The following is a 23,228-nucleotide window of genomic DNA, read 5'->3' on the forward strand; positions in this document are numbered from 1 at the left end:
ACATATACATCCTCCTTCTTTCACGGCTAATGGGCAAGCATTGCCTCATTCTTTTCATAAGAGGAAACAGATAGCAGAGAAGCTATTCCATGGAATAAATGGACGCTCCAAGGAATAATAGGTCTTGAAACTATTTTGCATCGTATATTACAGTTTAGGAATCGGTAAGATAAGAAGAGATATTTCGTGATATGTACTGAGTTATATAATTTATAAAATTTCTGAAAATATCGCGGAGAGACCGCTGCAAGAGACATTACAGAAGCAATAATCTGGTTGATTCTTCTAGAATTTTTTTTTTCTTTTTCGCTTCGTCAGTCTTGTGACTGGTTCGGTCCCGCCTGCCACGAATTCCCCTCCTGTGCTAACCTCCTCACCTCAGAGTAGCACTTGGACCCTACGCCCTCAGTTACTTGTTGGACGTATTCCAATCTTTGTCTTCCCCTACGGTTTTCACCCTCCACAGCTCCCCCTAGTACCATGGATGTTATTCCCTGATGTATAAACACATGTCCTAACATCCAGCCCCTTGTTAATATTTTCCATACATTCCTTTCCTCGTCGATTGTGCGGAGAACCTCCTCGTTCCTTACCTTATCAGTCGAATTAATTTTCAACGTCCTTCTATAGTACCACATTTCAAACGCTCTGCTTCTCTTCTGTTCCGGTTTCCCCACAGTCCATGATTCACTACCACTCAATGCTGTGCTCCGAACGCACATTCCCAGAAATTTCTTCCTCAAATTAAAACCTATGTTTGACGCCAATAGACGTGTTTTGGCCAAGAATGACCTCTTTGCCTGTGCTAGTCTGATTTTTATGTCCTACTTGCTTCATGCGTCATAGGTTATTTTGCTTTCAATGTACAGAACTTCTTAACTTCGTCTACTTCATGGTCCCAATTTTTTGCCGTCAAGTTAATCGCTAACCTCATTTCTGCTGCTTCTCATTAATTTCGTCTTCTTCCAGTTTACTCTCGATCCTTTGTCTTTACTCATTCGATTCTTCATCCCATTCGACAGATCATGCAATTCTTGCTGACATCCAGTAAGGATAGCAATGCCATCAGCGAATCCTACCATTGATACCCCTTGATGCAGAGTTTTAATCCCACTCTTGAACTTTTTTTTATAGCTATGATTTCTTCTCCGATGTATAGATTGAACAGTAAGAGCAAAAGAGTGCATCCTTACCTTACAACACATTTTAATCCTATCATTTCGTTCTTGGTCTTCCATTCTTATTGTTCCTTCTCGATTCTCATACATTTGTAGTCAGCAGTCTTTTCCTATGGTTTACTAATACTTTTCTCAGAATTTCGAACATCTTGCAGCGTTTGACATTGTTGAATGTTTGTATACAGGGTGACAACTCACCAGCTGCAACATAGTCACGTATATGAACAGTGATCCAATGATCTGTCTTTTCTTCAGCTGTCATCTAGACATTTTAACTGTCATAGGTAATTTATAGGTTGCTACAGGCAATGTATTACGTACATTAATTTTTGACCGTAAATTCACCATAAAAGTGTCAGACCTTTTATCTTTATGTAATTCCTTTTAATAATATTGTATGTGTAACTGTATTCGTCTTTTACTGTATCACAATTGGTTTCTATAATAGTTATCAATATTTAAAAGTCTGCTACATGTATTTTACCGCCGGACTGTGTGGCCGAGCGGTTCTAGGCGCTTCAGTCTGGAACCGCGCGACCGCTACGGTCGCAGGTTCGAATCCTGCCTCGGACATGGATGTGTGTGATGTCCTTAGGTTAGTTAGGTTTAAGCAGTTCTAAGTTCTAGGCGACTGATGACCTTAGATGTTAAGTCCCATAGTGCTCAGAGCCATTTGTATTTTACCTAATGTGTTTTTATCAGATTATGTTTCTTACATAAATGATGACTACATCTAAGCCCACAGTAGCGACATCTATGTAGGATGTAAGCAAACATATTTCTCGTCGCCACTGTACTTCAGTAGCCAGTTGCAAAACTGACTGTGTGGATGCTGTGGCCTATTCTACATCTGTGTGACGATGTTGTGCTGAGTATATTTACATCTTTTGACGATGCCATTACGGCCTATCACTTTAGGATGTGGTGTAGAAAAGGTACGTTTTACCGTGTTTTATCTGTACATTTCCTGGGTTATATGATAGTATATTGTGATATGTAATACTGTATTGTGTTGAAAGACACATTGCTCACTAGGTGTATATATTTTTATATTGTAGATCTGAGGATGGTCATTACTGATTGAAACCGCTCATCCACAAATGAATTGATATTGTGATCAAAGACTGGAATAAAATACAATTGAGGGTGAGAATTATTGAACTTTATGAAAAAACGTAAATTTGTCAGAAACTACGCCTTGCACACACTTTAGTCAAAATGTAACGCCGGCCGCGGTGGTCTGGCGGTGCTAGGCGCTCAGTCCGGAACCTCGCGACTGCTACGGTCGCAGGTTAGAATCCTGCTTCGGGCATGGATGTGTGTGATGTCCTTAGGTTAGTTAGGTTTAAGTAGGTCTAAGTTCTAGGGGACTGATGCTCAGAGCCATTTGAACCATTTTCAACATGTAAACATGTAAACGTCACTACAGATATTCGGATTTCGGTTATGACATGTTCAATATGCCTGCCATCATTGGCGATGATGTGGCGCAGACGGATAGAGAAATTCTGCATGACCCGCTGAAGTGTCGGAACATCAACGCTGTCGGCCACCTCCTGAATGGCTGTTTTTGGCTCAGCAATGGTTTTGGGCTTATTATTATACACCTTGTCTTTAATAAGGGCCCACAAAAAAGACTCTTGTATGTTCAGATCCAGAGAATATGGCGACCAATCGAAGCCCATGCCAGTGGCCTCTGGGTACCCCAGAGCCAGAATGCGACCCCCAGAGTTCGCCTCCAGGACATTAAACACTCTCCTGCTTCGATGAGGTCGAGCTTCGTCTTGCATGAACCACATCTTGTCGAAATCAGGGACACTTTGGATAATGGGGATGAAATCATCTTTCAAAACCTCCACGTACCGTTCGGTAGCCACCGTACCACCAAGGACCGGACGTTGCACACCACACAGTGACCCGTTGAGTCAAGAGACTTCTGAATCGCGAAATGCGAATCCTCAGTCCCCCAAATGCGACAATTTTGCTTATTGACAAAACTTATCGTAATGGAAGTGGGTTCGTCGCTAAACCACACCAGAAATTCCAGTCATGCCCCGTGGTCAACAGTGCAGTTTATACGTCCTAACGCATACCGTCCAGAAGTTATTACGACTTTATCTCATGTTGTGTTGTTGTGGTCTTCAGTCCTGAGACTGGTTTGATGCAGCTCTCCATGCTACTCTATCCTGTGCAAGCTTCTTCATCTCCCAGTGCCTACTACACCCTACAGCCTTCTGAATCTGCTTAGTGTATTCATCTCTTGGTCTCCCTCTACGATTTTTACCCTCCACGCTGCCCTCCAATGCTAAATTTGTGATCCACTGATGCCTCAGAACATGTCCTACCAACCGATCCCTTCTTCTAGTCAAGTTGTGCCACAAGCTCCTCTTCTCCCCAATTCTATTCAATACCTCCTCATTAGTTATGTGATCTACCCACCTAATCTTCAGCACCACATTTCGAAAGCTTCTATGCTCTTTTTGTCTAAACTATTTATCGTCCATGTTTCACTTCCGTACATGGCTACACTCCATACAAATACTTTCAGAAACGACTTCCTGACACTTAAATCTATACTCGATGTTAACAAATTTTTCTTCTTCAGAAACGCTTTCCTTGCCATTGCCAGTCTACATTTTATATCCTCTCTACTTCGACCATCATCAGTTATTGTGCTCCCCAAATAGCAAAACTCCTTTACTACTTTAAGTGTCTCATTTCCTAATCTATTTCCCTCAGCATCACCCGACTTAATTCGACTACATTCCTTTATCCTCGTTTTGCTTTTGTTGATGTTCATCTTATATCCTCCTTTCAAGACACTGTCCATTCCGTTCAACTGCTCTTCCAAGTCCTTTGCTATCTCTGACAGAATTACAATGTCATCGGCGAACCTCAAAGATTTTATTTCTTCTCCATGTATTTTAATACCTTCTCCGAAGTTTTCTTTTGTTTCCTTCACTGCTTGCTCAATATACAGATTGAATAACACCGGGGAGAGGCTACAACCCTGTCTCACTCCCTTCCCGACAACTGCTTCCCTTTCGTGTCCCACGACTCTTATGACTGCCATTGTAAACAGCCTTTCGCTCCCTGTATTTTGCCCCTGCCACCTTTAGAATTTGAAAGAGAGTATTCCAGTCAACATTGTCAAAAGCTTTCTCTAAGTCTACAAATGCTAGAAACGTAGGTTTGCCTTTCCTTAATCTTTCTTGTAAGATAAGTCGTAAGGTCAGTATTGCCTCACGTGTTCCAACATTTCTACGGAATCCAAACTGATCTTCCCCTAGGTCGGCTTCTACCAGTTTTTCCATTCGTCTGTAAAGAATTCGCGTTAGTATTTTGCAGTTCTGCCTTATTAAACTGATAGTTCGGTAAGTTTCACATCTGTCAACACCTGCTTTCTTTGGGATTGGAATTATTATATTCTTCTTGAACTTTATTTCATATAGTTCAATAATTGTCAGCCTGTAAGTCGACAAATCCTATGAACGTGTCTTGATATTTCTGAACTCTTGTTTCCATTATCGAGTGTAACGTCATCACCTTTCGTAAAGCCGACCGGATCGTCATCTATCAGATCGTCAATTTTCTTTTCCATTCTTCTGTTTATTATTCTTTAACCAACTTGGATGCGTGAGCTTTTGAACTGATTGTGCGATAATTCTCGCACTTATTTGCACTTTCTTTCTTCGAGTTTGTGTGGATGATGTTCTCTCACGTCGTCAGACAGTTCCTCCCGCTCTTCTGTGTACTCTTTCTACCTATCTGCTCTCTCCTTTGCGTTCAACAGGGGAATTCTCATTGCTGCACTCTTACTGTTGCCGCCCTTGCTTTTTTACTTTTCTAAATGCTGAAGCAGTCCTTCCAACGACATTTCTTTTTCGATTTGTTCAAATTTTTCCTGCAGCCATTTCACTTGGGCTTCCTGCATTTTATATGTATTACTCCCAAGTGATTTATATTGCTGTATTCCTGTCTTTTCCTAAAAATGTTTGTACTTTCTTCTTTCGTCGATCAGTCAAAGTATTTCTTCTGTTACTCAAGTTTTCTGCGCCGTTTCATTCCTTGTACTTATGTTTATCTGTCCAACTTCCGTGATTTCTCTTTTAGAGATCTTCATTCCTCTTCAGCTGAACTGCTTTCTGTAGTGTTCCTTATCACAGTATCTACAGTCTTAGAATACTTCAAATGTACCCCATCATTCCTCAGTATTTCAATATCTCACTTCTTTCCACGTTGATCCTTCAGAACGAGTCTCGGAAACTTCAGTCTACTGTTCATCATTACTAACTCGCGACCTCACTTAATATCCACTATTAGGAACGCCCTACAATCCCGTATCTGATTTCTGAAACCCCGTCTGACCATGACATATTCCAGGTGGAATCTTCCCTTATCTCCGGGCCTCTTCCAAACATATCTCCTCTTCTTGTCATTTCTGAACAATTTTCTTGCTATTGCCAGGTGAAAAGTATTGCGTAACTCAATCCTACTCATTCCTACTGCCAAGCGGATATTCTCCCATAATCTTTTATTCTATTCTTTCCCCTTCTTTCAATATGTTTGTGACACAGCATCAAGTAACAGTCTATCTCTCTCGACACTGAAACACAATTGTAGGTTCCTAGCACACTTCGTAGCCATTTTGCACCCGAACGTTACCTGACTTGCAGCAATTTCTGCACTAAAACGCACCGTACATTCAACGCATTACACTCGTCCGGAACCTGCTGGCATGTCACGTCTGAAGTAAAACGTTGACGCGCTAAGCGTTGAGATCTGTCAGAAAACAGCTTCACTCTTCTGCCTAGCCGGCCGTTGTGGCCGAGCGGTTCTAGGCGCTTCAGTCAGGAACCGCGCTGCTGCTACGGTCGCAGATTCGAATCTTGCCGAGGGCATGGATGTGTGTGCTGTCCTTAGGTTAGTTAGGTTTAGGTAGTTCTAGGGGACTGATGACCTCAGATGTTAAGTCCCATAGTGCTAAGAGCCATTTGAACCATTTTCTGTCTGTGGCGAGAGGACGACGGTGTGCGTCGGGCGCATTACGTATTCGCTGCTGAAAATTCCTGCTCCTGGGAAAATGCGGCTTCATAGGACCAGGTGTGACGGCTGACGCATCGCTCATACACTGAAAGAACACAACAGCAAAACACTGAAACTGAGTTATCTCTCCTGTGCATTTCTATCTGTAGAACTACCTTGTGTAGAGTCTTGACGTTCTTCTAACACACACTTTGCGCACGACATCATCTGTGGACCAGCCAGCCAATCGTTCGTACTGCTGCTCGGCGAGCGGCGCGGCTGGAAACCGAAAGGTGGCAAAACGGATATTTCAGTCTGCCTCTTAAACTAGCATTCATTTCTCAGTGATGTAGATATTCACCATAAACGATATATTGTACCACCTTAAACTGTAGATCCCTTTCCCCTGACCGAGCGAGGTGGCGCAGTGGTTAGACACTGGACTCGCATTCGGGAGGACGACGGTTCAATCCCGCGTCCGGCCATCCTGATTTAGGTTTTCCGTGATTTCCCTAAATCGCTCCAGGCAAATGCCGGGATGGTTCCTTTCAAAATGGGCACGGCCGACTTCCTTCCCCGTCCTTCCCTAACCCGATGAGACCGATGACCTCGCTGTCTGGTCTCCTTCCTCAAAACCAACCAACCAACCTTTCCCCTGGTTGGATAACATGGGTATCCTAGGGATACGCAAGTTGCCGAAGTGGCGTCCAATAGAAAGACGTGCTCCATGACAATGAGCCACAGGAAATTACACAAAAATAGGAGACTAGTAGATGTGATGTTGTTATGTACTACAAGCAAACAACTGACTACAATTGCAGAAAAAAAAATTCAGAAAAATTGGTTGTTTTATTCAAGAGAAAGGGCTTCACGAACTGAGCAAGTCAGTTACATGTTGGTCCACTTCTAGCCCTTATGAAAGCAATTCATCGTGTTGGTACTGATTGACAGAGTTGTGCGAGCTACTACTGACGAGAAACACCAATTTTCGAGCTTCGCTGGGTCGAGAAAACCATTTGCGACGTGCTACGGTTTCTCTCTATGCGCGAGGTTGGGAGAAACGCACTGGTTGCACTGGGTGATCACAATCATTTTAGTTCAAAGTCAGTTATCTAGTAAAAAACAAAAAACAAAACAATTATCACCCAAGCACCTACATAGCTTGCATCCCCTTGGGGCTTTGGGTTCCGTAAAATGTGGTTGGACTTATTAACTAAATTGGCTATGTTAGGTCTGAGGGGTGCGAACCACAGCCGCTGCCCTATCCCTAGTAATTTTAAATTAATGTCAAGTATATAAAGACGAATGTTAGCAGGTAGGAATAATTTTTAGTTGACACAACACAGTTTTAACTAACTGGAGTTTATTTTAACTTGTTCAGGACAGATTTGACTAAGTGTTCTTGATTTGACCTCAGATATTTACCGAGTTAGTTCAACAGTGCCACTCAAATATTAATCACGATCATTCAGCAATTATACACTTAATGCTTCTTTTAAAATAGCTGAAACCCCAAGATAAACAAAGTTCCGAGCGGAGAATACTTCACAAAAAAATAAATAAAAAATAAAAAAAATAAAAAAAATTAAAAACAAATAAACCAAACAGAATCCGAAGTCCAAACGCAAGCTGAAATCACTATGTCCCACAGCGGTTGTTCAGAGTTTCGTGGTACGAAAGTATTCTAAGTTCCACTCGTGCACCAAATATTCACAAGTCTCACAAACGCACCATAGAATTCTTCAAAATCCAGTGGCACCCAACTCCTGCAAATCACAAGTTCCACGCGACTTCACGGTACGAAAATATTTTAAATGGCTCTGAGCACTATGGGACTTAACATCTATGGTCATCAGTCCCCTAGAACTTAGAACTACTTAAACCTAACTAACCTAAGGACATCACACAACACCCAGTCATCACGAGGTAGAGAAAATCCCTGACCCCGCCGGGAATCGAACCCGGGAACCCGGGCGCGGGAAGCGAGAACGCTACCGCACGACCACGAGCTGCAGACGAAAATATTTTAAGTTCGAGTCCCTTCTGAGGGATATCGTGTCAAATTCTCTCGCGTTAGATGGTCAAAATCTCGAGCTGACTAGAGGGTCCTGCCAATAACGCTCCAAACGTTCTCAGTTGAGGAGAGATCTGGCTACCTTGCTTGCCAAGGTAGGGTTTGCCAAGCACTGAGACAAGCAGTAGAAACTCTCGCCGAGTGCGGACGGGCATTATCTTGCTGAAATGTAAGCCCAGGATGCCTTGCGTGAAGTGCAACAGAACGAGGCGCAGAACATTGTCGAAGTAGCGTTGTAGTTTAAGGGTGCCGCGCATGAATACCAAAGCGGTTCTGCTACGAAAAGAAATTATATCCAACGCCATCACTCCTGGTTGCCGGGCATAATGACGGACGACAATCAGGCTGGTATTTCACAGCGGTCCGGAGTCTCTCCAGTCACGCCTTTGCAGGTCACCGGGGCTCAGTTCGAAGTAGGACTCATTACTGGAGACAGCAGTACTCCAGTCAATGAGATTCCAGCCCGAATCAGTCCAACATCATCGCAAATGGCCCCGTTGGCGTACAGAGATCAATAGCAGTTGTCTTAACGGGCGCCGCGAGCTCCTGTTTGTAGGTTTCTGTCCTCTCTTGGAAGCCAGATCGTATCGTTTAGTTGACATGGTTGCGGTTGTTTGTCTTCTTCTCGTGTTGACTGGTGCCACTTGGTTTCGCAAGCGTTGCCTGTCTGCTAGTGGCAGCAGCGGCTGTTATCGACATGTAATAACTGTGGCCCTATCTTGGGGCGACATCGTGGTTCTTCCGGGTCATGTCAGTGTGCAGTTCAGTTGGGGACTCAGGAGGAGCCAGGTCCGCACAGTACGAAAACATGCCGGGACCGCTGGTGGTGCACGTGGACTGCCAGATCGAAGCTCTGTGGTCACGAGGGTGCACGACCTCGTCGTAAACCGGATCCTGCAAGCTTCAAGTAGAGAAACCTCCACCATTGTGAGATCTTGCGATTCTCCAGTGACTTGGGTTCGTGTTGCTGCTCGTAGTGTTCCCTAGGTGAAAAGCACTGAGTGGAGCCCTTGGAGAAGGTGGATCTGGTTCAAAAATGGTTCAAATGGCTCTGAGCACTATGGACTTACCTGCTGAGGTCATCAGTCCCCTAGAACTTAGAACTACTTATACGTAACTAACCTAAGGACATCACACACATCCATGCCCGAGGCACGATTCGAACCTGCGACCGTTGCGGTCGCGCGGTTCCAGACTGTAGCGCCTAGAACCGCTCGGCCACTCCGGCCGGCGAAGATGGATCTGATTAGCTTTCCTGGACTTCTAATTACTTTATTGTGTTCAGTTTGTTATTATTTGTTAAGTTCAACCAGTGGTATTTTTCCTGCCTCGTGGCTGCTAACGCCCCAGTTACCTGCCCTGGCCGGCCGAAGTGGCCGTGCGGTTCTAGGCGCTGCAGTCTGGAACCGCGAGACCGCTACGGTCGCAGGTTCGAATCCTCCCTCGGGCATGGATGTGTGTGATGTCCTTACGTTAGTTAGGTTTAAGTAATTCTATTTTCTAGGGGACTAGTGACCTCAGAAGTTGAGTCCCATAGTGCTCAGAGCCATTTGAACCATTTTTTTACCTGCCCTGGGGGTTAGTGTACATAACGGCAGTCTACGTTTCCTTGCCTTGCCGCTGCTGTCCGGTGAGGCGTGTAGTTTCGACAGCTTTCTTCATTGTAGGTTGGTTGGAGATTCTTCTACTCCTGTGGTAGTGATTCCTTTCTCGTCCTGAGTGCTCTAAGCACAGTATTCTGCGGACGGAGTCCGGACCACCGGTTCGGGCTATGGCATCTTTGCATTTGGTTTATTAGATGTCAGGTAGCCTCAGCAAGATTATCATTAGTCATTCGTTAGACTGCCATTAGTCTGAGTTACCATCTTGTGAAGTGAATGCAACTAACTGTTGCCTGCCTATCACATCACTCGCGAAAGTGTTTTTTTTTTTTTTTTTTTTTTCGGGACCTGCTCAGAGGATACTCCTGGTGCATCGTCTGTGACTGGCCCTTGTGTTTAGTTATTGTATTTGCGGTTTTATTCTATGTTTCTAGATTTTTTTATATTATTGCCATTCTTGGCGTTACAGCAGGTGCTACCAAGTTTGCCATCATTTAGTCTCACCTGTTTGGTGATCAAAAAATGGTTCAAATGGCTCTGAGCACTATGGGACTCAACTGCTGAGGTCATTAGTCCCCTAGAACTTAGAACTAGTTAAACCTAACTAACCTAAGGACATCACAAACATCCATGCCCGAGGCAGGATTCGAACCTGCGACCGTAGCGGTCTTGCGGTTCCAGACTGCAGCGCCTTTAACCGCACGGCCACTTCGGCCGGCTTGGTGATCAATTGCCTGTCTTTTTAACTTAACCTAGCCATTGCATTGCTGTTTTACAGTATGTTTGTTAATTTTTTTTATAATTGCCGTTCTTGGCGTTAAAGGCCTTCAGCCGTGACTATGGTTACTTGCCTTAAAATTCTACTTGGGATCACATTGGCTTATTTTTAAAACATTATTTGCTGTGTCTGTATTTTAAGCTCATTTGGTAAATTGTAATGCACTGAAAGCACTATTAATTACACTGTTGTTTATTCCTTCATTAATAACGTGTGATATCTTTATTTATTGCTGAGTCTGGAATTACCGTTTTAAAATAAACGAGTGTAATTGCAAAAGGGAACCAACAGTAAGTGATTACGGCCCCGTCCACAATGGTAACCCCATCCTGCCTTCCCTGACTACCAGGTTTCACTCAGCTTCCTTTCTGTGAGTCGGCTATTAGTGATCCTTATCGTCACTACAACACCTGTTGCACTTTGGATCGATGATAATGATGAATCTGGGGCTGTTAGTGCCTCTCTGACGATTGCTTGATCCTCGTGTTCGGTCGTCTGCCTAGATCGACCGCTTCCTCTTCTGTTATTGTTCACCCATTCCTGCCAACATCGTCGAAAATAGGCATAGCTCCTATTCAATTGTCGAGTGATTCGCCCATTACTCCAACTGACCTGTTCGAGCCGAGCCACGAGACCTTCTCAAACGCTGACATCGGCGTATATTGTCCACGCGCCTGTCTGCGAGGCGTGTTTACAGTCCAACTGAGTACACAGAATTCAGTTCGCAAAGGCCTTACGCCCTGGTTTCGACGTATCTCCTGTTAACTATCATTGGCGATCGTGCAGTAAACTGCGCTGCAGTGTCACACATTCAACCGTCGGCAGCCAAAACTTACACTTTTGCATTTTCCGTCGATATCTGAATGAATATCAATTTTACATAAACAATCTGCATAACTCTTTCGTAGTGCGTCGTTTTTTATGTCGTAGAGTCAGTTGTTGTTGTTGTGGTCTTCAGTCCTGAGACTGGTTTGATGCAGCTCTCCATGCTACTCTATCCTGTGCAAGCTTCTTCATCTCCCAGTACCTACTGCAACCTACGTCCTTCTGAATCTGCTTAGTGTATTCATCTCTTGGTCTCCCTCTACGATTTTTACCCTCCACGCTGCCCTCCAATACTAAATTGGTGATCCCTTGATGTCTCAGAACATGTCCTACCAACCGATCCTTTCTTCTCTTCTCCCCAATCCTATTCAATACCTACTCATTAGTTCTATGATCTACCCACCTAATCTTCAGCATTCTTCTGTAGCACCACATTTCGAAAGGTTCTATTCTCTTCTCGTCCAAACTAGTTATCGTCCATGTTTCACTTCCATACATGGCTACACTCCATACAAATACTTTCAGAAACGACTTCCTCACACTTAAATCTATACTCGATGTTAACAAATTTCTCTTCTTCAGAAACGCTTTCCTTGTCATTGCCAGTCTACATTTGATATCCTCTTTACTTCGACCATAATCAGTTATTTTGCTCCCCAAATAGCAAAACTCCTTTACTACTTTAAGTGTCTCATTTCCTAATCTAATTCCCTCAGCATCACCCGACTTAATTCGACTACATTCCATTATCCTCGTTTTGCTTTTGTTGATGTTCATCTTATATCATCCTTTCAAGACACTATCCAATCCGTTCAACTGCTCTTCTAAGTCATTTTCTGTCTCTGACAGAGAAACTGTTTACTGCAGGCTCAGCGCAAAAACTCAGTGAATGAATAGTGCTGCTGGAGAGCACGCGAAAGCGTTCGGGAACTTGTCGTGATAAGACAGCTGCCCGGCTGCCGGGTCGCGGGATCACGCGCTCAGACATTGCCCGCCAGTCGCACGTGACTCGTCAGCAGAGGACAACAAGTGCCGCGTCCCCCCCCCCCCCCCCCCCACTACAGTCTCTGCCCGCCACACCAGCAGGCCGCGCCGCAGGCTAGCGGTGTGTTCTGTGACGACGCGCTTAATCAGCTGTGACGTCACTGGGACCTGGCGAGCCGCGCCAAGAGCGGCGGCACCACCTGCGAGCGTCCAGTCGCCGGCAGGGAGCGCGCCGACGAGCAGCCTACAGTGTGGTCCGTGTGGTGCGGTGCGGTGCAGTGCAGTGCAGTGAGTACCGACCGACCTCCTTGTGCTGGTGCCGTCTGTTCTGTGTTCGGCGTCGAGGCTCGGCTGTCCAATTCCGACAACCCTCGCACTATAACTCAGTCGGAACAGTCAACAAAGAAAGTGTTCGTGTGCTACTGTTAATAAAACACAATATCCCTCGACAGCGCTTGTTTTTGCTGTTAACCCACACGATACTGTAAAGGAGAGTCTGCAGGCCGTTCGTCAGATGCGTTGAACGCTCCTCTCCTCATTTCCTTCACGAGATTCCGAACCCTGTGAGCAAGAAAGTTCAAACCGATGGCGCGTTTCTCGATTCCGAACGGCATTCGATATACAGAGCAGTTAACTGATGTCTGGCAAGATAGCTGCACCTTTGGAACTGTTACAGTAATGAGAGTAACACTATGGATTCGTGGTTCCTTCTTTCTTTTCCATATCTTCTCTCGACACAAGAGTAACACATTGAGTGACGTGATGCTATTTCTATGGGGAAACTAAAAATTTGTGCCAGATCGAGACCGGAACCCCGTAATTCCTGTATACCGAGAGCAGCTGCCTTAACCACAGGACTGTTTAAGCACGCCTCCAGGTCTGAGTCAAATTTTCAGTGTCACTGTTGTTTCCGCCAATGATTTTCGGTCACTACTACCAGGAGTTCTTCCCACGGAGTATTTAGCACTAGGATAGCACAACTTGGTCAACTGAACCGGTGGCTAGCCCTGCCACAAGGAGGAATTTGGCAGTGACAATCACAGGTGATGCCGGATTCCGGCCTGACGGCTCGGCTGCTGCCAGAGATGATTACCCGACAATGGGATGCGACACGGATGAGATGCAACGAACGTAATATAAAATGAAAACAAAGCGTGGGGGTGCAACGTGTAGTTCCAAAACGGATGTATGTGAACTGAATTAAACTCTCGATTCATGTCATCGCATCTCTACTGATTTCATTTCCACTGGCACATTCTTTTAATTTCAATCAGTTTCTACATCTACATCTACATGATTACTCTGTTATTCACAATAAAGTGCGTGGCAGAGGGTTCAATGAACCACCTTCAAGCTGTCTCTCTACCGTTCCACTCTCGAGCGGCGCGCGGGAAAAACCAGCTCTTAAATTTTTCTGTGCGAGCCCTGATCTCTCTTATTTTATCGTGACAATCATTTCTCCCTATGTAGGTGGCTGCCAGCAGAATCTTTTCGCGATTAGAAGAGAAAATTGGTGATTGAAATTTCATGAGGAGATCCCGTCGCAGCGATAAACGTCTTGGTTTTATTGATTGCCACTCCAATTCACGTATCATGTCTGTCGCACTATTTCCCCCACTTCGCGATAATAGAAAACGGGCTGCCCTTTTTTGAACTTTTTCGATGGCATCCGTCAGTCCCACCTGTTGCGGATCCCACACCGCACAGCAATACCCCAGAATATGGCGGACAAGCGCGGTGTAAGCAGTCTCTCTAGTAGACCTGTTGCGCCTTCTAAGTATTCTGACAATGAATCAGTTCAATTCATTTCAGTCGGTGTTGCGTTCATAATTTTTCTTAGACACACAGACAGCTTCAATTGTCTCTCTTCGAAGCACATTAAGGATCGCCTCGCTACCTCGGCTGGGTTTCGGTTCCGCGCTTCCTTCTTGTACACAAAACACGCAACTATGGAATTCCAAACTGAAGACGTCTAGGCAAGCAGATCTCAGCGCGTAGTTCTCAACAGAGGGACATCGTCAGACGTGACAGTAGCATTGCACCTGCCGCAAGGAACTGTGAGACAACAGTTGCAGTTCACGATTTTCTCTAAACGCGCTGGTAGACAGCCCAACAGCCCTCTCAGACAGCTCGCGAACTCTCCAGCTTTGTGTTGGGGAGTCGTATCATTAGGAAAGTGTTGCAAATTGTATATATGGGACCTGCCTGAACGTGTTTGGCGTAAAGACAATCAACTGACCCTTTAGATAAGCAACTATAACGCGCGTAAGAAGGCGCACTCTTCAAATTACTTTATGGTTTCTGTGCGGAGAGAGTTGTGGTGGAATTGTGAGGGAAGTAGATTCATTAGAAGAATGTAAGGAAAGAGTAATTGGTTCACTAAGGATATCGGTTACGATACCCTCCTGAGACCGAGTCTTGAGTATTGTTCGTTAGCGTAGGAATCTCCCCAAGTGGGATTAACTGAACAGACGATTCATAAAACACCTCCGCAGTGCGGCACTGCTTCACTTTATCAGTACGGGAGCGTCACTAAAATACTTGATAAACTCCAAAGGGAGACACTAGTGGAAAGATTACGAAAGTCGCGAAAACGATTGTTACGAACATTGCAAAAGCGTACCGCAAAAGACCTGGGATGCAGAGGGTGTCCGAGGAGGAATGGTCATTTTTCAGGGATATGACAGGAGCGATCATATTCGAAGCAAAAAACGATAGCAAACATGGGCTCTAAAATGCATGCCTTAGGAGCTGTGGGCACTTCTTCGTCGTCGATACTGTGAGAAAAACCTCTTCTACTACAAACTCTTTATTTCCTATATCTTAAAAGGTGGTAGTAAGGACCAAAATAAGAATAAAATGAGCAGTAAACTTGGGCTCTGAAGTGCTTACCTTCCTTTCGCTTCTACTGGACAAGTGCTCGTAGCTCTTAACATATGCATTTTAGAGCATGTGTTATCTAGACAATTTTTTCTTATTTTGGTCCGCACTATCTTCTCTCAAAACGTGGAAAGCAAAGAGCCTCCAGTACAAGGGATTTGTTTCACAGTATCGAAGATGGACAAGTGCTCAGAGCTCTAGTCACGACCGTGAATACTGACCATTCGTCCTTGGACCCCTATACATGCTTCCCACACTTAACTCGCTTATTAATCACTACGGTAAAATTAGTCAGACTCCGCTTTATGGGTAAGTGAACCAACAGATTGTAGATTCACCTGCCTAATCTCAAAGTGAACAAGGAATTTTAACTGAAAATTCAGCATATATACTGTTAATATTTCCGGTCATTCTATCTCAGTTGCTACTTCAATTACGTTTATCACACCGATGAGCAAAATTCCTTCTTTCACAACTGAATGTTCATTTTCATTTTTCTTTTCTTTTAATGTATCTACTGGTTGCTCTGTGGACACGAGATCACAGTTGTGTGATGTATACATGTAACCTACTGTCAACTGTGTGCATGTAGAGTTTGCGCAAAAGAATTAATGGATGCGTAAAAAGAACAGAAAAAATGAAATCAGTGGTGCTTTTATTGTTATTGTCGTATGCATAAATTACAAAAAAATCCAATACGGAGTTAAAAAAAAACATACTCATGCACAACTATTTACACTATATAAAAATCAAATGGCCAGACCACACAAGAATGTCGGAAGAATTAATCCAGTGGTGAACCTCGTTGGTTGCTTCGTGGGATGATACCTAAAAACGAAACAAACATTTAGTTTCAAAAGACAGAATTCTTCTTATCGGCACGATCGACAGATTCAGCGTTGGTACAGGAAACTCGTATCTTATAACTCATGACCGCAAGTGATGGTTCAAATGGCTCTGAGCACTATGGGACTTAACATCTGTGGTTATCAGTCCCCTAGAACTTAGAACTACTTAAACCTAACTAACCTAAGGACATCACACACATCCATGCCCGAGGCAGGATTCGAACCTGCGACCGTAGCAGCAGCGCGGCGACCGCAAGTGAACAGGTAGATTCGTTTCACTAGACTCCCGAAAGTAGTCCAACGCCGTACTTTGGCTGACAATAGAGGTATGGAAAGCCAGAGTATCTTTCCAAGAATACCTTTGGTTCGGAAAACCCAGTACCTTGCTCTGGACTGCCAGTGCTCAAACCGATCAGATACTACGCGAGACCTGCCGCAAGGGATTCCGCTAAAACCCCATAGCGTTCTCGGTACAGCGTGTAAAGTGGTTATCAGATAGGGCGAGCAGCACACGCACATTGATCGCTGACGGAGCTGGTGTCCGTAGATGCTATCATCGCAGCAGGAACTGCAGCAAAGCCACTAGTGTGATGAAACGCAGCTTGCCGTAAATCTGGATGAAAGGAAAGCAATGGACACAAGCGCTATAAAGAGTTCCGCTGTGTCAGGTTACAGTGTTATTGGGAAACTTCTGTACTCAGTTCAGAAGGTGCACGCTACGAAGCACCTTCGCATCCAGTGAATTTAGTTGGCGCAGAAACGTTTTCGGATACTCATGAAACAGAGTAGAATGTGACGCTGTTTTCTAACTTCACAAGGGGAAACCGCCATAGGTCGGTCTCTGATAGGGTCAAAACTTGGCAGGGTGACAGTAATCTTTACTGTTCTAAAAAGTTGACAGAATGTGCAAGCAACAGCCACTAAATCAGCTTCTGGACAAAGTTTTGCGACCCCATGACAACACTAAGCGTTCTCTGAAAATTACTGACTCGTGAAACTTTTCGGACGGATAAAGTTTCGTGATTTCTTATGACGGTGTCAAGTGATAGAAACAGAATCCTAGAAACGACAGAGAATCGAGTCGAAATCTCTGAGTGTTTGTTTCACTAATTTCCTGTGTACTGCTTCGTAAGGGTGGTACGGAAGTACATCTAAAGGTTTTCTATCGTTACTAGCGCACTACAGGCAGTAACACACCACCACCACCACCACGCGCTCCCTTCACTGTGAGCATTTGTCACCCGCACAAAATTGTTCATTTGTCTATCCAGGTGAGCCACAGTAGACATCCATGTGGGACAGAACGGTCATTCGTTAAACCGCGTGGTGTATATTCAGAGCCCGATAAAGAGTCAACGCCTGCGAACTATTCAGAATTAAAATCTCGCACAGATGTGGGACTGGTTTTTAAAGTTCGAAAACTTAGAGAGAACTGGCGTGTGCTGAGTACCTTACTAGTTTAGATTTGGTTTCATTTAGGCTGTACACGGATTGGCAGCCAACAGCTTAGCCCACTTTACAAAAGAAATTGTGAACATTATTGCAGAGACGATAGACATGTTGTTGCTTGTAGAGTTGAGAATTAACTGAGTGTGTTTTATGAAACTGGAATCTTTGGAATACTTAAAATCAGTACCTCCAATTAATTACAGTAAACATGACTTTTTTTCTTTGAGTTCTCAGTATCACCTTTTATGTCCAGCGCTGAATCGTAGGAAACAACATATCACAATAATCATGAGAGAAAAGTCACATACTTCCACGTGCTCACGTGTGACTAAAAAGTTTGAAAAGTTATCACAGCAAAAAGTCTAGAGAGAATCCAACAGTGCCCTGCCGTTTATATGGAATCTCGTTTGCTAAGGTTTTAACAAATATTCTCTCTGAAACGCTACAGGATTTTTTCTGACATGAGATGGCGTCCAGGGTGTGGTCTAGACGGCAGTCACAACATTTGTATTATTTTCACTCCGAATCATCTTGGTTGACGGCAACATCTCTACGTACAGAGCTGTTTTCTGAATCATACGTGACCCGTGTTCTATCTGTTCATCCGACAGTGTTTGCGAATGATCGGCTCGAGTGTCCAGCTAACAGTACATTGTTGTCACTGAAGCAGGTCCATGTGACGCACGTGAAAAAAACGAGCGTCAACGACGCGAGGGAACGTCAAACATTCGTGGGTTCACTTTAGTGACTGTTCATCTGTGTGCTTACTTCGGCTTTCGTAATGCAATGTTTCACGAATAACATCTGTTATTGGACTATATGCCAAACTGTAGTTCCGTTTGAAGTCTTGCAGTTTGATTACTATCCCTTGAATACAACAAGTTTGTGCTTAAGTGTTTAGCTTTACTTACTGATTGTCACTTTATCCTGCAGTGTGTTGTGTAGATCCTTTTAACTCACCTAAGTCTTTTCGATGAACCTTTCCATTTCAGCATCCCATAATCTTGTCAAAATTTGAACAGAAATCACCACATTAACAATATAACTCCGTCGCTATTTGCGTGACGTCTTTTTTTCTGAATTATCTGAAAATGTCCGATGCCGACTGAAATTAGTAATTTGAATGAAACAGTGAGCAACACTCTTGCGACAAGGATCAGAACACAGCTAAAGTGTGTTAGATCTACATGAAATAGATCAAAGGATACCGACCGTATACAAAGAACGGTAGCACGAAACGTCATACGTTTGTTTCAACCACGGGAGGGAATCACGGAAACGCTGCAAATCCTCAACTGACAGACTCTTGAAGGCAGAAGTCAGCAGTTCGCGAAAATCTGCATAGGAAGTTTCAAGACCCAGTATCAAGTGAGCAGTCTGGGAACACAATACATTCCGTGTCTTCTTCCCGCGATCCACAGGCGAACAGAACGGGAAGAAACACTAGTATGTGGTACTACGGGAAGCATCCTCTGCCATATACTCGAAAGCGGTTTGCACAATATGGATGTAGATGAACAAGGGGGGAGGGGGGTGGAGGGTGACAAAAATGTGAACGTAGCACAAACACAACACACTGTCATGCCTAATACGGTGTAGGGAACTCGTTGGCGTTCAAAACGGCTTCCAGTCCTCTCGGAATGGATAAATACAGGTCCTGTATTGTTTTCAGGGGTATCTTATACCATTATCCTTAAAATAGTTGCAAGTTCAGGTGATGATGATGGAGATGTTATGTTATGTTACGTTACGTTAACTGGGGACCTAGAAACGACGGAGAGGCTCCGTCCCCGCCGCAGCCGCAGTGGTCCACAACCCCACGAAGACTACCGCAGTCCACTTCACCCCTCCGCCACTCCACACCGAATCCAGGGTTATTGTGCGGTTCGGCCCCCGGTGGACCCCCCAGGGAACGTCTCACACCAGACGAGTGTAACCCCTATGTTTGAGTGGTAGAGTAATGGTGGTGTACGCGTACGAGGAGAACTTGTTTGCGCAGCAATCGCCGACATAGTGTAGCTGAGGCGGAGTAAGGGGTTCAAAAATGGTTGAAATGGCTCTGAGCACTATGGGACTTATCATCTGAGGTCATCAGTCACCTAGAACTTAGAACTACTTAAACCTAACTAACCTAAGGGCAGCACACACATCCATGCTCGAGGCAGGTTTCGAACCTGCGACCGGAGCGGTCACGCAGTTCCAGATTGTAGCGCCTAGAACAGCATGGCCACTCCGGCCGGCGGAATAAGGGGAACCAGCCCGCATTTGCCGAGGCAGATCCGCCTAAAAACCATCCACAGGCTGGCCGGCTCGCCGGACCTCGACACAAATCCGCTGGGCGTATTCGTTCCGGGGACCAGGAAAGCCGTGCGTTAGACCGCCCGGCAAACCGAGCGGGCCATGATGGATAGCGATCACGCACCCTTCTCTTCAAAGTAGACCACAAAGGCCCAATAATATTGAGATCTGGTGACAGTTGTGGCGAGAAGTGATGCGGCAGTTCATCCTCTCGCTCACAAAACAGCTCTGGAGTATTGTGAGGTGTGTGAACAGGGGCTGTGCCGCCGTGGAACACAGCATCCACAGTGAAGAACAAACACTGTGTCATGTGACGGACATCATCAGCCAAAATTTCACACAACCCTTTGCAGTAATGCGACTTCGCAAAGTACGGGTAGCGCTCACGGAATACCACGATGTCACTGTCTAAATCGTCGCCGAACCCTCGCAGTGTTTCATTCTTGCGGTGTGAACTCGGCCAGAAGTTGTAGACAGTGTGGTATGAGACTCACCCGACCAAATTACTTTCCTCCATTGCTCCGTAGTTCAGGTGTTATGGCCCCAGCACCGTGTTTACCTGTCACGGGCATTTGTATCACTAACGAGTGGTTTTGTAGTTCCAGGTCGCCCTGCAATCCGCAACTTACAGAGCTGCCTTCGTGTTCCTTTGCAGCTGTCATCCCCTGATTTTTTTTTCGGTATGGTTTTAGGGCTCAAAACTGCTACGGTCATTAGCGCCCGTTCTTTGGCTTAGGGAAGGGTAAAAAAACACTAAAATAAAATAAAAAATGGGTGCGATGAAAACTGCAGATGGTTGGAAAATCAGAAGTAATGAGGAGATCTACTAAAAGAGAATATATCTGAAGTAATGGCCAAACGAAGTATAACCTTTTTTGGACATCTCTACCGAATGGATGGAAATAGACTAACAAAACAAATACTGCTATATTTCTGGAAGAAGAAATCGACAATAGCATGGATTACAGAAGTAAGGAAAGATCTTGAAAGAAACAACATCAAAGAATCAGAAATAGCAGAAAGAAACCGTTTTAAAAAGAAAATACTAAATTTGGAAAGCTCTCAAAGCAGAAGAAATAAAAAATCGGGAACAACATGGACAGAAGAAAGGAAGAGACTTCATGGGGAGAAAATGAGGGAATACTGGAAAAATAGGAAACAACAACAAAGGAAGAAGAGGAACTGAAGTTGTTAACGTGATCCTAGTTGGTCAATACGATTGTAAAAAAATAAAAAATAAAAAAATTTGGAAATCAGCAGCAGTGGGAGCTAAACTCAAAAAGTGGGGAAACTAAAAAACAGAAGGAAAGCTTAGAAAACCACTATAGAAGTGGGTTGTTTGTCCCCAAAAAGAGCTTCAAATTACTGACGTCATCTCACTGACACTGATAAACTCGACGACGCGATCGGCTGAGCGCGTGTCATCTGCTAAAATGGAAGACATATCAGGCGACAGCTGTAAACAGGCGCGTAGCATTCGGGAGGACGACGGTTCAATCCCGTCTCCAGTCATCCTGATTTAGGTTTTCCGTGATTTCCCTAAATCGTTTCAGGCAAATGCCGGGATGGTTCCTTTGAAAGGGCACGGCCGATTTCCTTCCCAATCCTTCCCTAACCCGAGCTTGCGCTCCGTTTCTAATGACCCCGTTGTCGACGGGACGTTAAACACTACCCACCACCACCACCAGGCGCGTAGCGGAATAAAATAGGGGCACTGAAGTAAAAGCTGTCTCACCGTCCACAGTTGAGAGCAGTAGGGACAAAGCGGGGTAGGATCGCCACTTAAAAGATGTCGATGGCTAGAAAGACAGTGCCCTATCCGGAGTCTAGTTAAAATTACCTCCTCCCGACGACGAGTTTGGGAGGAAGAGGTCCAAGCACAGGGAAGAGCTTTCACGTCCCGCAATTTATTACTGGGAAGTGTAGACCAATGTGCGTGCCATAAAAGAGCAACACGACGACATAAAACACTCCGGAGATCGGCGAAGGCAACCATGCGAACAGCAAGCTGAGGAAGAGAGACTGCAGCCTTGGCGGCTATATCGGCCGCCTCGTTTCCACGGATACCAGCGTGTTCTGGGATGCCTGATTTTTTGTCAGTCCTCTTCAATAACAGTCCGTCACAATCACTCAACATATTCTTTCGTCCACGTTATAATTTAGCGGACTGTGCTTTTCCCCTTTCCGTTATGCGATATAAATCGTCGATACGGTGCTTCTTGCAACACGAAACACTTCTGCTCTCTTGCTAAGAGACGCACGCACCATACGAACACCAACAATTGGCCCGTGTTCTAAGTCACTCAGCTCCGACATAATGCACTGTCAACTGCACAGAACACTGCTGTGACCACGGCTGACACTTGCAGAGTATCGAGTACATTGCACCGGTGCCGTTCGTGGTCGAATACAACAGCGCAACCTGCAGGTATGGCTAAGATCTGCATTTATGTTCCAGCTCCTTATATTTGTGCAATCCCTGTAGATTATGTCAGCGAGAAAACAGTTTTGGAATAGTAAAACTTTGAACATAGTTGCTAAGGTTCAGTGACCGTGTCAGAATTATATTAGAACAAATAAGCCCTCGGTCACAAATATTGAGTCAAAATTGACCAGGTTTCAACGCTACTATGAGCGTCGTCTTCAGAATTAGACGAACTGTTCTAAAAAATATTAGGTATATAATACATTAATTAAATTAATGTTTGTACTGACTGGAAAAAGATGCAGTACTTACAAGTCACATATCAAAAAAGATCTAAGCCGGAAAGGCGACGTCATGAATAGTTGTAAGTGAGATGGCGAGCCGCTAAGGGCTGCTCGTACTGTGAACAAGGGTTGCAACGAGATTGAGGTGCCCACGTTAGAAAGTGTGGGCAAGTAAACATGGTGTTGCTACGAGCGCCATCTAGTAGCCACAGAAACAACAAGGCTACTGTACACTCAAAATTAGACACATGAAATTGTGATGCAGCTGATTCAGGCATAACGTAAGCACTAATAATAATAGGATGAAGTTACATATTTATCTGCTTTAAATAGAGATACATTTTGTAACGTAAAAAACGTTAGTTATGACATACAAGAAAACAGCAAAGATGTGACAGGAAAACAACATTTCGGTAAACTGCATGAGGAAATCTGAATCAAAGATCAAGCAATGGCTTTATACAGTCGAAAAAGTTTTTATTTCGCAGCTGTTCGTTGAGAATGAGGCAATCATGACGAGAGAGATGTTTGAAAATCTCCAATTCCTCTAAGACATCTAACCTACGCTCCTTCTTTTCG

The 23,228-nt window shown here is 44.5% G+C and overlaps 1 protein-coding gene across 3 annotated transcripts in view; it reads left to right on the plus strand.

The window, feature by feature from the left end:
• Nucleotides 1-12,632: 12,632 nt before the first annotated feature.
• LOC126194702 (protein croquemort-like) overlaps nt 12,633-23,228 on the plus strand; it is a 185,309-nt gene continuing 174,713 nt past the window's right edge. For 2 of the 3 annotated variants that reach the window (XM_049932933.1, XM_049932936.1), the window contains exon 1: nt 12,637-12,753. The gene's annotated coding sequence lies outside the window, so the exon portion shown is untranslated. Of the gene's footprint in view, nt 12,754-23,228 lie in introns of all 3 variants that reach the window. The other variant, XM_049932937.1, reaches the window with a different exon arrangement.

The sequence above is a fragment of the Schistocerca nitens genome, chromosome 7, assembly GCF_023898315.1.
Source record: "Schistocerca nitens isolate TAMUIC-IGC-003100 chromosome 7, iqSchNite1.1, whole genome shotgun sequence".
Classification (NCBI taxonomy): Eukaryota; Metazoa; Arthropoda; class Insecta; order Orthoptera; family Acrididae; genus Schistocerca; species Schistocerca nitens.